This window comes from Pinus tabuliformis, chromosome 3_1 (genome assembly GCF_031772625.1).
Source record: "Pinus tabuliformis cultivar Carrire ecotype Pingquan chromosome 3_1, CPIR1, whole genome shotgun sequence".
Classification (NCBI taxonomy): Eukaryota; Viridiplantae; Streptophyta; class Pinopsida; order Pinales; family Pinaceae; genus Pinus; species Pinus tabuliformis.
The window spans coordinates 97,185,958-97,197,525 of record NC_142301.1 but is presented as its reverse complement, the minus strand read 5'-3'; positions in this window follow the sequence as shown (position 1 = coordinate 97,197,525).

Here is an 11,568-nt window from a genome sequence, read left to right as displayed (position 1 = left end):
CGTGGAGGGGTGTACAAACTTCCTGGGGTTTACATCCGGCTGAAACAAAGACCTATAAATAATCATGCTCCACACTCAACATGCAGAAATGATTTTAACTGTTCATCATTTTCAAAAATTTGCCAATGTTCCAGATTATCTGGGATAGATGGCCTATATTTGACTTGTATCTGATAGAGTAAATCAGTATGAACAGGAATTTTAAAAGAGCTAGCAGAGACAGCTAAGGCATCTGCATGAATATTCTGATATCTGGGAATATGAGTCAAATTAAAAGCATCAAAGAAGTTTTCAACTAAATCCCATACTTCATTTCGTTAGGACCTAAGTCTAGGGTGCTTGGTCTGGCAAGCATTTCTTACTTGCTTAACAATAAGATCTGAATTAGTAAAAACACTTAAGTTTTGAACTTTTAAGCTTTTGGCTAACTGCAATCCTAAAAGGAAAGCTTCATATTTAGCCACATTATTGGTAACTTCAAAATCTAATTTACATGATTGGGTTTTTTTTTTTTTTTTTTTCAGGTGAAATTAAAACTACTCCATCTCCTCCCCCATCTTTTGTGCAAGGGCCATCAAAGAACAATTTCGAAATATCAGTTTGGTTTGGTTCAGGACTTTCAACTACCTCTTCAATTTTGACTTGAGTTTTATGTTGGTTTGAAGTGAGTTGAAAACAACCAAAGTCTTGATCTATTGCATAAATTGGATGGTTCCTTGGCTAGTCAGCCTTACAAACAGTATGTATAAATCTTACCTCTGTATATAATCTTAATTGCTCTCCTCCATAAATAAGAATAGTAGCATTTTACATATCCATTTGTAGAGTTCCCCCTAATTTGGCACATCAAGACCTAGAAAGGAGCATTTCAAACTTGGGAGGCATATCTGTGACAACTATATCAAGTACTACACTTTTAACTGGGATTTGGGCAAGGGTAACCACTAAATCCTTGATCAATCCCAAACAGGGAACCTTTTTAGAATTAAAAGTGTACAGGTCATGGTAGGATCTAGTTATGTCGAGTTTCAAATGGTCCATGATAGATTTTGGCATAAGGTTGTGTGATACTCCTAAATCAAGCATACAATTATACAACATGGAATCATTTGTTTTAAGAGTCACATAGACAGGAGGCACTATCTCATCTATCATGTCTGAACTAGGACCAAAAACTACTGTTGGTTTTTCATCTTGCAGACTTATGACATCACCTTCAGCATCAACCGAGGTATTTTGTATCCATTTTGTGACTTGGCTTTTGTAACCAGGGTTTATAGAAAGCTATGACAGTGGAATTGGGATCTTAACCCTCTCTAATTCTTTTTCAACATTAAATGTAGTCAAAATGTTTTTACTAGCTTAAGTATTATCAATTGACGGATCTAAGGGCTGAATAAGAGTTGTTTGAGCTTTAGTAGTTTTGGTACATGGTTAAATTACTGGAGTTTCCTTTGGAGGTCTCCCAGGACTAGTCCTAGGCCTAAGATCATACCTCTTGTTTAATTTTGCAATTAAAAATTCAGAGAAAGCATGATATTTAGAGACTTGTGAGGATTCCTGTTCTTATTGAACCCGATTCTATTGTGAGATAGGAATGGTGGTTGTTTGATTGGAAGAATAATCCATACTATTAATATCTTTAGTAATTGTCATTGTATTATCATCAGGTTGTTGGTCATCTATCAATAAAGGAGTAGGAACCTGTTGATCATTGCTAGGTCTCTGAAGAATTTGTAGTGGTTTCTTTCTTTTATACTGACCTTGATTTTGGTTTTGAGTTCTAGTAACTGTTTGTTGTATTGTCCTAGGTTGAGTCTCAATCTTTGAAATCCTATTTGATAGGTTTCTAAGAAGAGATGTTATTTCATCTATTTTTGAGTATTCTGATTTAGTCTTAGAGGAACTAGAGGCTTCTTGAACAAATTTGAGTTTTCTTTGGGCCTTTTATTCCTTAAGTTTTAAAGAAGTTGAGGTTGTCCTATTTTCTTCTACTTCTATAGCATTTGTTTACATATCTTCAAGAGTTCTTGGAGTTCTCTCTCGTAGAATAACAACAAAGTCATCATCAAAATCTTTAGAAAATCTAGACTTAGCTACTGCTACAGGGGGCTTACAATCAGCAGGCATTTTGTGATAGAGTTTATTGAATCTTTTGATAAAATATGATACTGGTTCACCAAAATTCCTTTTAAGCTCTTCAAATTCTGTGAGGAAGTAAAGAGGATCCCTTTTCACACCCCATTGATTTTTAAATATGGTTGTAAGCTCTTCCCAATTTCTAATGGAAGCCACTGCTAACTGTCTAAACCAAATCCTCACATTTCCTTCAAATGACTATACGAACAATCTCATATAAACGTTTTCTTGTTCAATATTCATGTTGTTTGCAAAGTCCAGGAAATCTTGAAGATGGTCCTCAACTAAGGGACCAGTTTCTCCATTGTATTTGGGAAGGTATTTTAAGTATCCAGCTGGGAATGCATCAAGGTTATTAGGTGATGCAGGCTCACCCTGCAAACCCCATAATCTTTCTCTCTGTGCATATAAGCGACATCTCAGAATTTGCCCAAATCAAAATCTCAATAGCTGGCAATTTCACAACTGTACCATTTGCATGTGGAAGCTATCTTCAGCATATATTCAAAATCATTCACTATTGATTCCATTTAATGCCATCATATATGGAATTATATCAATTTCACTATCTACTCCTCTTCAGGCAAATTCATAAACTTTTCATCAAACCTTATCCATATACACCCAGATTAATTCATTTAATTACCAACATACAAGTGTGTTTATACACATCATCCGACTACAATCTGCATTCTCAATCCAATTTAGAGACTTCATTTCAATTCCAATGTCAAATCTTGTACATGCTCATCCACCCAATAACATGACCAAAATTTAATGAAGCAATGGACCATGTTTTAGTATTAATTTGACATTATTTTAGGCAATGAAATGCTTATACTAACCCTTATTCAATGCGCCCTTTTCAAACATACAGTCATTCAGATTTTGAAAGTCTGTCTTCAATCTCTATTTAATACAACAGAAGACATTCTTACCACTTGCCAATCTGTAGTCGAATTCATCAATTGCTTTTCTGATTCTTGGAGACCTTTCACCTTGATATGCCCTTACTACCATACTACTCTGTGTTTCTGCAACAAATTGCCAACACTTTTATTACACTTAACCTTTACTGCGCCCTATATTCATCAGAAAACCTCCATCATAGCATTTTCACTACCATTCATCGACTTGTTCCATCACATTGCGTTCAGTTTCGTTCACACGCTTCTGCAAATAGGTTTTTGCTACGACAACCAACTGAATTTCACTTCAAAGCCAAAAGCTAACAAATAAATCAATATCAATCAATAGTCACTTAACAATTGAAAGTACTCTCTCAGATTTCAACGCTGTACATGGGGTTCAATTACAACATACCTCATACCATTATTAATTCAATTCACAATTACCAGATTCAATTCTGGTTCCACGTCTTACCAGATTGATTATAAGACTTCTACAGCAAATGAATTAAAACCGGATTTTGTTTCCAGCTGCATACGTTGCTACTGGATTGGAGTCAACCCTGCGCCTATTTCAAAAACCCATCGATTTACCCAACACCCATAATCGATTTCTACAGTTAACAATGATTGACACAAACAGTGCTTCACCAGAACTGTAACTCAATGTAACGAATTACAATCCTTCACGCAGAGAATGCAGACTTATTACAATCGACTTTAATTCCATAAATTCACCAGCGTATTCAATAACAACAGTCAGTTTTTTAATACATTCAACATTCATTACTTTCTGAATTGAATCACTTGAATGCTATCATACAATCCATCAATGTTAAAACCAAAACTCACTTGGTTCCTTATGAAGATCTATACTTCACATTCACTGGGTGTTTCCTCATTTCCCATTGTTGTCAATACTACAGATCGATAATCAAATTCCTGGACAGACATAGATTTAATAGTACCATTTAACAGTATCAATTGCCATACTGATATTAATAGCCACCTTTAAACCTAAACATATTCACATAAATCGAATTCAGTTCTTCCCAAGACTTATGTCTTGTGGTTTCAGGTGCTTAGTAAATAGCATTTACTGCAATCGATTATATTTAAGAGGATTGGTTCAACCTTAAAATTTACAATCACCATTCTTGCAGAGATTATATTCAATTCCATCCATAAATACTCAGCTAAGGCACATGATTTAACTCTTAATCACAAATTTAACACTCTCAAGTCATACCCAACATTCGAAAGCTCACTTAGGCAGAATTTAACCATACATAAACCAGTCCATTAAGGCGCATAACTCAAAATCACACTTTCATAAAAATTAACATACTTACAAATTGATCTTCTTGGCCAAATATTCAACGTTCTTGGCCCTTACAAATTGCCAGAGGCTTACAGCCTTGGCTGTTCAAAACCAGCTCTCTACCACACTCTCACTCACAATCTCAATGTCTTTTTCTCTCAAAACCCCTTCCTATTTATACAATTTTTAAAAATGATCTAATTAAATGCTCAATCCCCTTAATATCTCAACACCACTAAAATATCTCAACAAATCCCTAAATCTCTCAACATCCCTAAAAGATAGATTATTATCCCTAAAACTTAGAAACTAATTCCAACTTAGGCTCCCTCATTAATTCTAAATAATCTAGAAACTAGTTTCTCTCACATTTACAATTTCTCAAAAATAATTAATTAATAATTTAATATTTACATGAATTTTAATATTTCTTCAAAACATGAAACCCCCTAGCTTAGATAAATTACAAGGTGTTTTTCGGAGCTAATGCTCTTGCATCAGACTCCCCATGTAAGAAAATTCATGACCACCTGGTCATAAGTCTGGATCATTATTTCCTCCTGGATCCCAAATATTATTTTGTAATCTTTCCTTGCTTGTCAATTGCTTTACTGTTGTTGTTATCTGCTGTTGTCCTCCAGGTTTCCATATTTTGTGCTGTAGTGCTCCGCTTGTTTTGCCTTCTAAGTCTTTCGTTGTCTTTCTCTTGTTGTCGCTCCTTTTCTTTCTTGCTACTATCTTTCTCTGGGATGTTTTTATCATTAACCTCCTTAACAACTCAATTTCTTTGTCCAGTATGTCCTCTATCTGCTGATTGTTTCCAGCATCTTCAATAAAACATGTTGCTCTAGCTGTCACTATGGATGTTGCGGCCTCCCAAACTTCCTGTCCCTCTGCAACATTCCTTTGCTTGTCACCTACAATTTCATCTGCAACTTCTTTCTCTTGATTGATTTTGGCAATCAAATCAAGTTCTTCAAACATTGTAGCTTCTTCCTTTGTCACTGTAGCAGCTCCAAAATTTCATACACCAGTCTTCTCTTGGCTATATAGACAAGCCAACTCTTTCTTGTCACCTATGGTAACAAATTTTTGCATATGAGACATGACTGTCTCATCCTCTACCTGTAACAGTTCTTCTTCTTCCAAGACAATCTCAAATGATGGACTGTCTTCTACATCACCTGTAAACACAATCAAATTGTCAGCATCAAAATCACAATTAGTCACCAAGTTTTCTCTCTGCAGCTCCAAGTCTTCTTCAGGACTCAACAAATATTCACTAGTTTTCTCCTCAGCTTTCTCTGGCAACACTTCCGTATGCTGCTCTGAGTTCCTTCCCAACTTCTCTGTCAGCATATCAGTATGCTGATTTGCATTCACCATGAGACTGTCAGCTAGTCTTGCCTTCTTTCCATCTCTCTCCAAGATGTCGTTCTGCTCTCGTTCACCGTACTGAACTCTTTCGTCTGCTGCAACCTTTCTATCATACTCTGAATTTATCAACAAATATTCCAACAATGCAATTTCTCTGTAGCATTACTGAAGCATATCATCATCACCTGCATTCATACATAAACTTTCAGTTTGCACAAAATGTTCAACAGTATCAACTGTTACTTCCCTTATCTGCGCTTTAGACTACTTCTCTTCTTCAACATCCACAAGAATTTTCTGTTGTACTGTAACAGCAAAAGAATCACTGCTTTCTTTTTCAGAGTATTTATCATTTTCTGCTTCCTCTATCTTCATTCCCTTATGAGATCTTGCTATCTCAACATCAATCTGAATAGCCTTCAGATTCAACTCTTCTCTCTCCTGAACAAACTCTAAATCTTGCTCATCTCCCTGTACTATACCTGCAAATATACACAACTTGTCAGTTTTAAAACTACAAGACGTTTCAGTCTTGCCTGCTTCCTCTGACACATCCTTCTGAACAAATCTGCATGTGGAATCTCCAAATTCCCACTCTAGCTCAAGAACTCTAAGTCCTTTCTTCAATAAGGAAATCACACTTTGCCTCAATTTCACCTGCAATTGTCGCCAAATCACTCTCTTTCCCTTCAGTGGAAAGATCCATCCTCTATTCTAATTTTCCTGCTCTTGCAGCCATTCCTCTAGTACCTGCAATTGTACCTTCATTACTGCAATCTCTCTTTCTCGGACTTTTGCAGTCATCTCACCTCTATGGCATTCCTTTGAACCTCTTCTCTGATCCTCCATGATCATCTTCTCTATGAGTTTCTCACTCATCATGAGTTGCACTAGCCTCTGCAACAACAATCTCTTCTGCTGCCACCGCTTACCTCACCAAGCTCTCCTCACTCAGTCTTTTGGTAAGTACTGGTTCACTGCCTCTGGAACCTCTTGAGCACTCTCCTCTGCCTCATCTCTAGGCTATCTCTTCAACTCACCTTCTACTGTAATTGTCCTCTCTATTCAGCCTTTAACTGAATGTCAGGTTCACTGCCATCATCTTCTCTGTAACCATAAACTTCAATTCATAAATTTCAAATCAGAAAAATCATCTCACCTTTAAAATCTTGCAGGATCTTGTCTCCATTTACTTCTGCCGTCCTGTTCACTTGCAATTGTGTATGCTGCATATCAGATTTAAAATCTGATCTTCATCATTCATCACACATTCAAAAATACATTTCAGTTCAATAAACCTTCTTGTCCTTATTCAGAAAATACATATTTTTCATTTCAACAGAGCCAAGCTCTGATACCAAAACAATGATGCAGGCTCACCCTGCAAACCCCAAAATCTTTCTCTCTGTGCATATAAGCGGCATCTCAAAATTTGCCCAAATCAAAATCTCAATAGCTGGCATTTTCACAACTGTACCATTTGCATGTGGAAGCTATCTTCAGCATATATTCAAAATCATTCACTATTGATTCCATTTAATGCCATCATATATGGAATTATATCAATTTCACTATCTACTCCTCTTCAGGCAAATTCATAAACTTTTCATCAAACCTTATCCATATACACCCAGATTTAATTCATTTAATTACCAACATACAAGTGTGTTTATACACATCATCCGAATACAATCTGCATTCTCAATCCAATTTAGAGACTTCATTTCAATTCTAATGTCAAATATTGTACATGCTCATCCACCCAATAACATGACCAAAATTTAATGAAGCAATGGACCATGTTTTAATATTAATTTGACATTATTTTAGGCAATGAAATGCTTAGACTAACCCTTATTCAATGCGCCCTTTTCAAACATACAGTCATTCAGATTTTGAAAGTCTGTCTTCAATCTCTATTTAATACAATATAAGACATTCTTACCACTTGCCAATATGTAGTCGAATTCATCAATTGCTTTTCTGATTCTTGGAGACCTTTCACCTTGATATGCCCTTACTACCATACTACTCTACGTTTCTGCAACAAATTGCCAGCGCTTTTATTACACTTAACCTTTACTACGGCCTCTATTCATCAGAAAACCTCCATCACATCATTTTCACTACCATTCATCGACTTGTTCCATCACATTGCGTTCAGTTTCATTCACACGCTTCTGCAAATAGGTTTCTGCTACGACAACCAACTGAATTTCACTTCAAAGCCAAAAGCTAACAAATAAATCAATATCAATCAATAGTCACTTAACAATTGAAAGTACTCTCTCAGATTTCAACGCTGTACATGGGGTTCAATTACGACATACCTCATACCATTATTAATTCAATTCACAATTACCAGATTGATTATGACTTCTACAGCAAATGAATTAAAACCGGATTTTGTTTCCAGCTGCATACGTTGCTACTGGATTGGAGTCAACCCTGCGCCTATTTCAAAAACCCATCGATTTACCCAACACCCACAATCTATTTCTACAGTTAACAATGGTTGACACAAACAACGCTTCACCACAACTGTAACTCAATGTAACGAATTACAATCCTTCACGCAAAGAATGCTGACTTATTACAATCGACTTTAATTCCATCAATTCACCAGCGTATTCAATAACAGCAGTCGGTTTTTTAATACATTCAACATTCATTACTTTCTGAATTGAAATCACCTAAACCCTATCATACAATCCATCAATGTTAAAACCAAAACTCACTTGGTTCTATGCTTCACATTCACTGGGTGTTTCCTCATTTTCGATTGCTGTCAATACTACAGATCGATAATCAAATTACTGGACAGACATAGATTTAACAGTACCATTTAACAGTATCAATTGCCATACTGATATTAATAGCCACCTTTAAACCTAAACATATTCACATAAATCGAATTCAGTTCTGCCCAAGACTTATGTCTTGTGGTTTCAGGCGCTCAGTAAATAGCATTTACTGCAATCGATTATATTTAAGAGGACTGGTTCAACCTTAAAATTTACAATCACCATTCTTTCAGAGATTATATTCAATTCCATCCATAAATACTCAACTAAGGCACATGATTTAACTCTTAATCACAAATTTAACACTCTCAAGTCATACCCAACATTCGAAATCTCACTTAGGCAGAATTTAACCATACATAAACCAGTCCATTAAGGCGCATAACTCAAAATCACACTTTCATAAAAATTAACATACTTACAAATTGATCTTCTTGGCCAAATATTCAACGTTCTTGGCCCTTACAAATTGCCAGAGGCTTACAGCCTTGGCTGTTCAAAACCAGCTCTCTACCACACTCTCTCTCACAATCTCAATGTATTTTTCTCTCAAAACCCCCTCCTATTTATACAATTTTTAAAAATGATCTAATTAAATGCTCAATCCCCTTAATATCTCAACACCACTAAAATATCTCAACAAATCCCTAAATCTCTCAACATCCCTAAAAGATAGATTCTTATCCCTAAAACTTAGAAACTAATTCCAACTTAGGCTCCCTCATTAATTCTAAATAATCTAGAAACTAGTTTCTCTCACATTTACAATTTCTCACAAATAATTAATTAATAATATTAATATTTACATGAATTTTAATATTTCTTCAAAACATGAAACCCCCTAGCTTAGATAAAATACAAGGTGTTTTTTGGAGCTAATGCTCCTGCATCATTAGGAGAGACTAAGGCAACATATCTAGGTTGTACAATAGGTCGGAAAGCTGTGATAGCAGGTGGTGTATGAGGTGCTTGAGGTATATGAGGTGCTTGAGGTGTATGAGGTTGTCCAGGTGGAGTATGTGGTGTTTGTGTGGATGTAGAGAATGAAGAAGAAGTAGAGGAAGACGATGGTGATTTAGGGGTAGATAAACTAGTTGGAGGTGAAGGAGGAGGAGATCTCCTGAAAGAATTCAAAGGAGTCTTAAGAACTAGGTTTGGGAGCTATAAAGGAATACCTTCTTTTGTATCAAAGAAAGGATTTGTATATATAGAGAAGGTTTCCTCAGATTGTTTAGAAGAAGAAGCTTTAGGTTGGTCAAAAATGGAAGGAAATGGATAGGTGGTAGGGGATATGAAATCTGTGGGTTTATATTCTGGTAGATCAACACCCAACTCAGATTCAGTTTTAGGTGATCCTGGTGGTAATGTGGGTATTGGATGAGATTCTAATGAATGAATAAGGTAGGCTGACTTAAAATCAACTCCTCTATTTAGAAGTTCAACAACCCTAGGTGATAAATGGGAGTAATCAGGATCAAATGGGATATTACTATAGGGGTCAAATGATTCTAATTCTTCAGACTGTAGGACTGAAGAGGAAGAAGAAGATGGATGGTGTCCCCTTTTAGAATTGGCTTTTCTCAGAAGCCTTTCAGGATCTAACAGAGGACTAACTATGTTAGCTTCTGAATGAGATCTGGTATGTTTAAAAGGTGCTAGCTTGGGAGTGTGGAGTCGCCTAGGTGAATGATTTTAACCTTTCTAAACCTTTAATCACCTTTAAAGGAAAAGAATGAATCAATATTGTTGTCCCAAGGTGATGCAGGAGCATCTAACCCCTCCTTAATTAAAGAGGAATCTGAAGCTGAGTGAGGAGGACGTGGACAACGAAACTAAACAGAGGGAAGATCTGATCTTAAATTGATTTAAAATGAGAGATTTAAGTAAGTTGTTGAGTAATTTCAGGAGAGATTTTGTGGATCTTAACTGATTCACGCCTTGTAAAAACTTTATAAGCAAGTATGTATGCGTGAGATGAAAGGGAGGAAAATACAATGTAATCGGTGTGGATTGAGCGACTAAGGCTGCAATGCCTTGGTTATATTGTGTGTTTGTATATAATCAGAAATACATATATTATCAATTTTCTGTATGTCGTGTTATGGGTTTTTGCAGTTTAAAATTACGATTGAAATCCTGTGTTGGGAATTTGTTGATTGACATCGGTCACTTCAGGACCGATGAGGATCTAATTATCGTGTATCTGTGATATACGATTGTTTGTTGAAGACAGCGTGCAGCGCAAAGGAAGATTGATTTTGAAGCAGATTGGAATCGATCAGAATGGAGAACCATTCCAGTTGCATTACATTGACAAAGGATCGGATGTGAATTGTTATATATTTGTTTGTTTGGAGTGAATCGATTGTAATTGAATCGGATTGGAGCATGGAAGACTTACATCGCATCGGAATTGCGATGAACACGGAAAACTGAAAGCGCCTTTGCTGACTTCCGATTTGCGAAGTGATTATAGTGAAGGATCAGTCAGATCGGAGCGTCGGAATTTTATATAGTTTCCCATGTATTTTTTTTTATATATGGAGGGCTTGGTTTTAATGTAGATCCACGTTAATAAATAGAAGGGATTATTAAAAGGTTAAAATGCTTCTGATGGGACTTAGTGGGCCATAACCCATAGGCCCAGGTTCAAAATTTATACATGAAAGGAGATTTTGGGCTTACCCCAAGATTTCTTTTCATCACAAGGGAAACTTAAATGAATTTTGAATCCCTGCCAGTCTGATGTTGTACCTCTGATATAGTAGTAGGTCAGCTACCAATGCCAGAGCATCTAAAATAATTTTTTTAGGGTTTTTGGTTTTAGTTTTTGGAAGACCAATGAATGAAGACAGATATATAATTGAAGTAATTAATCCTTTGGGTTATATTAATATCTCAGCAAAGGGCTACTATAAATCTTTACATAGTGATATAGATCAAAATAGTGGTGAGAAGAAGACAACAAAAATATGATTATCAGTTTCCAGACTGTAAAACAGAACAATCATAAGTAGGA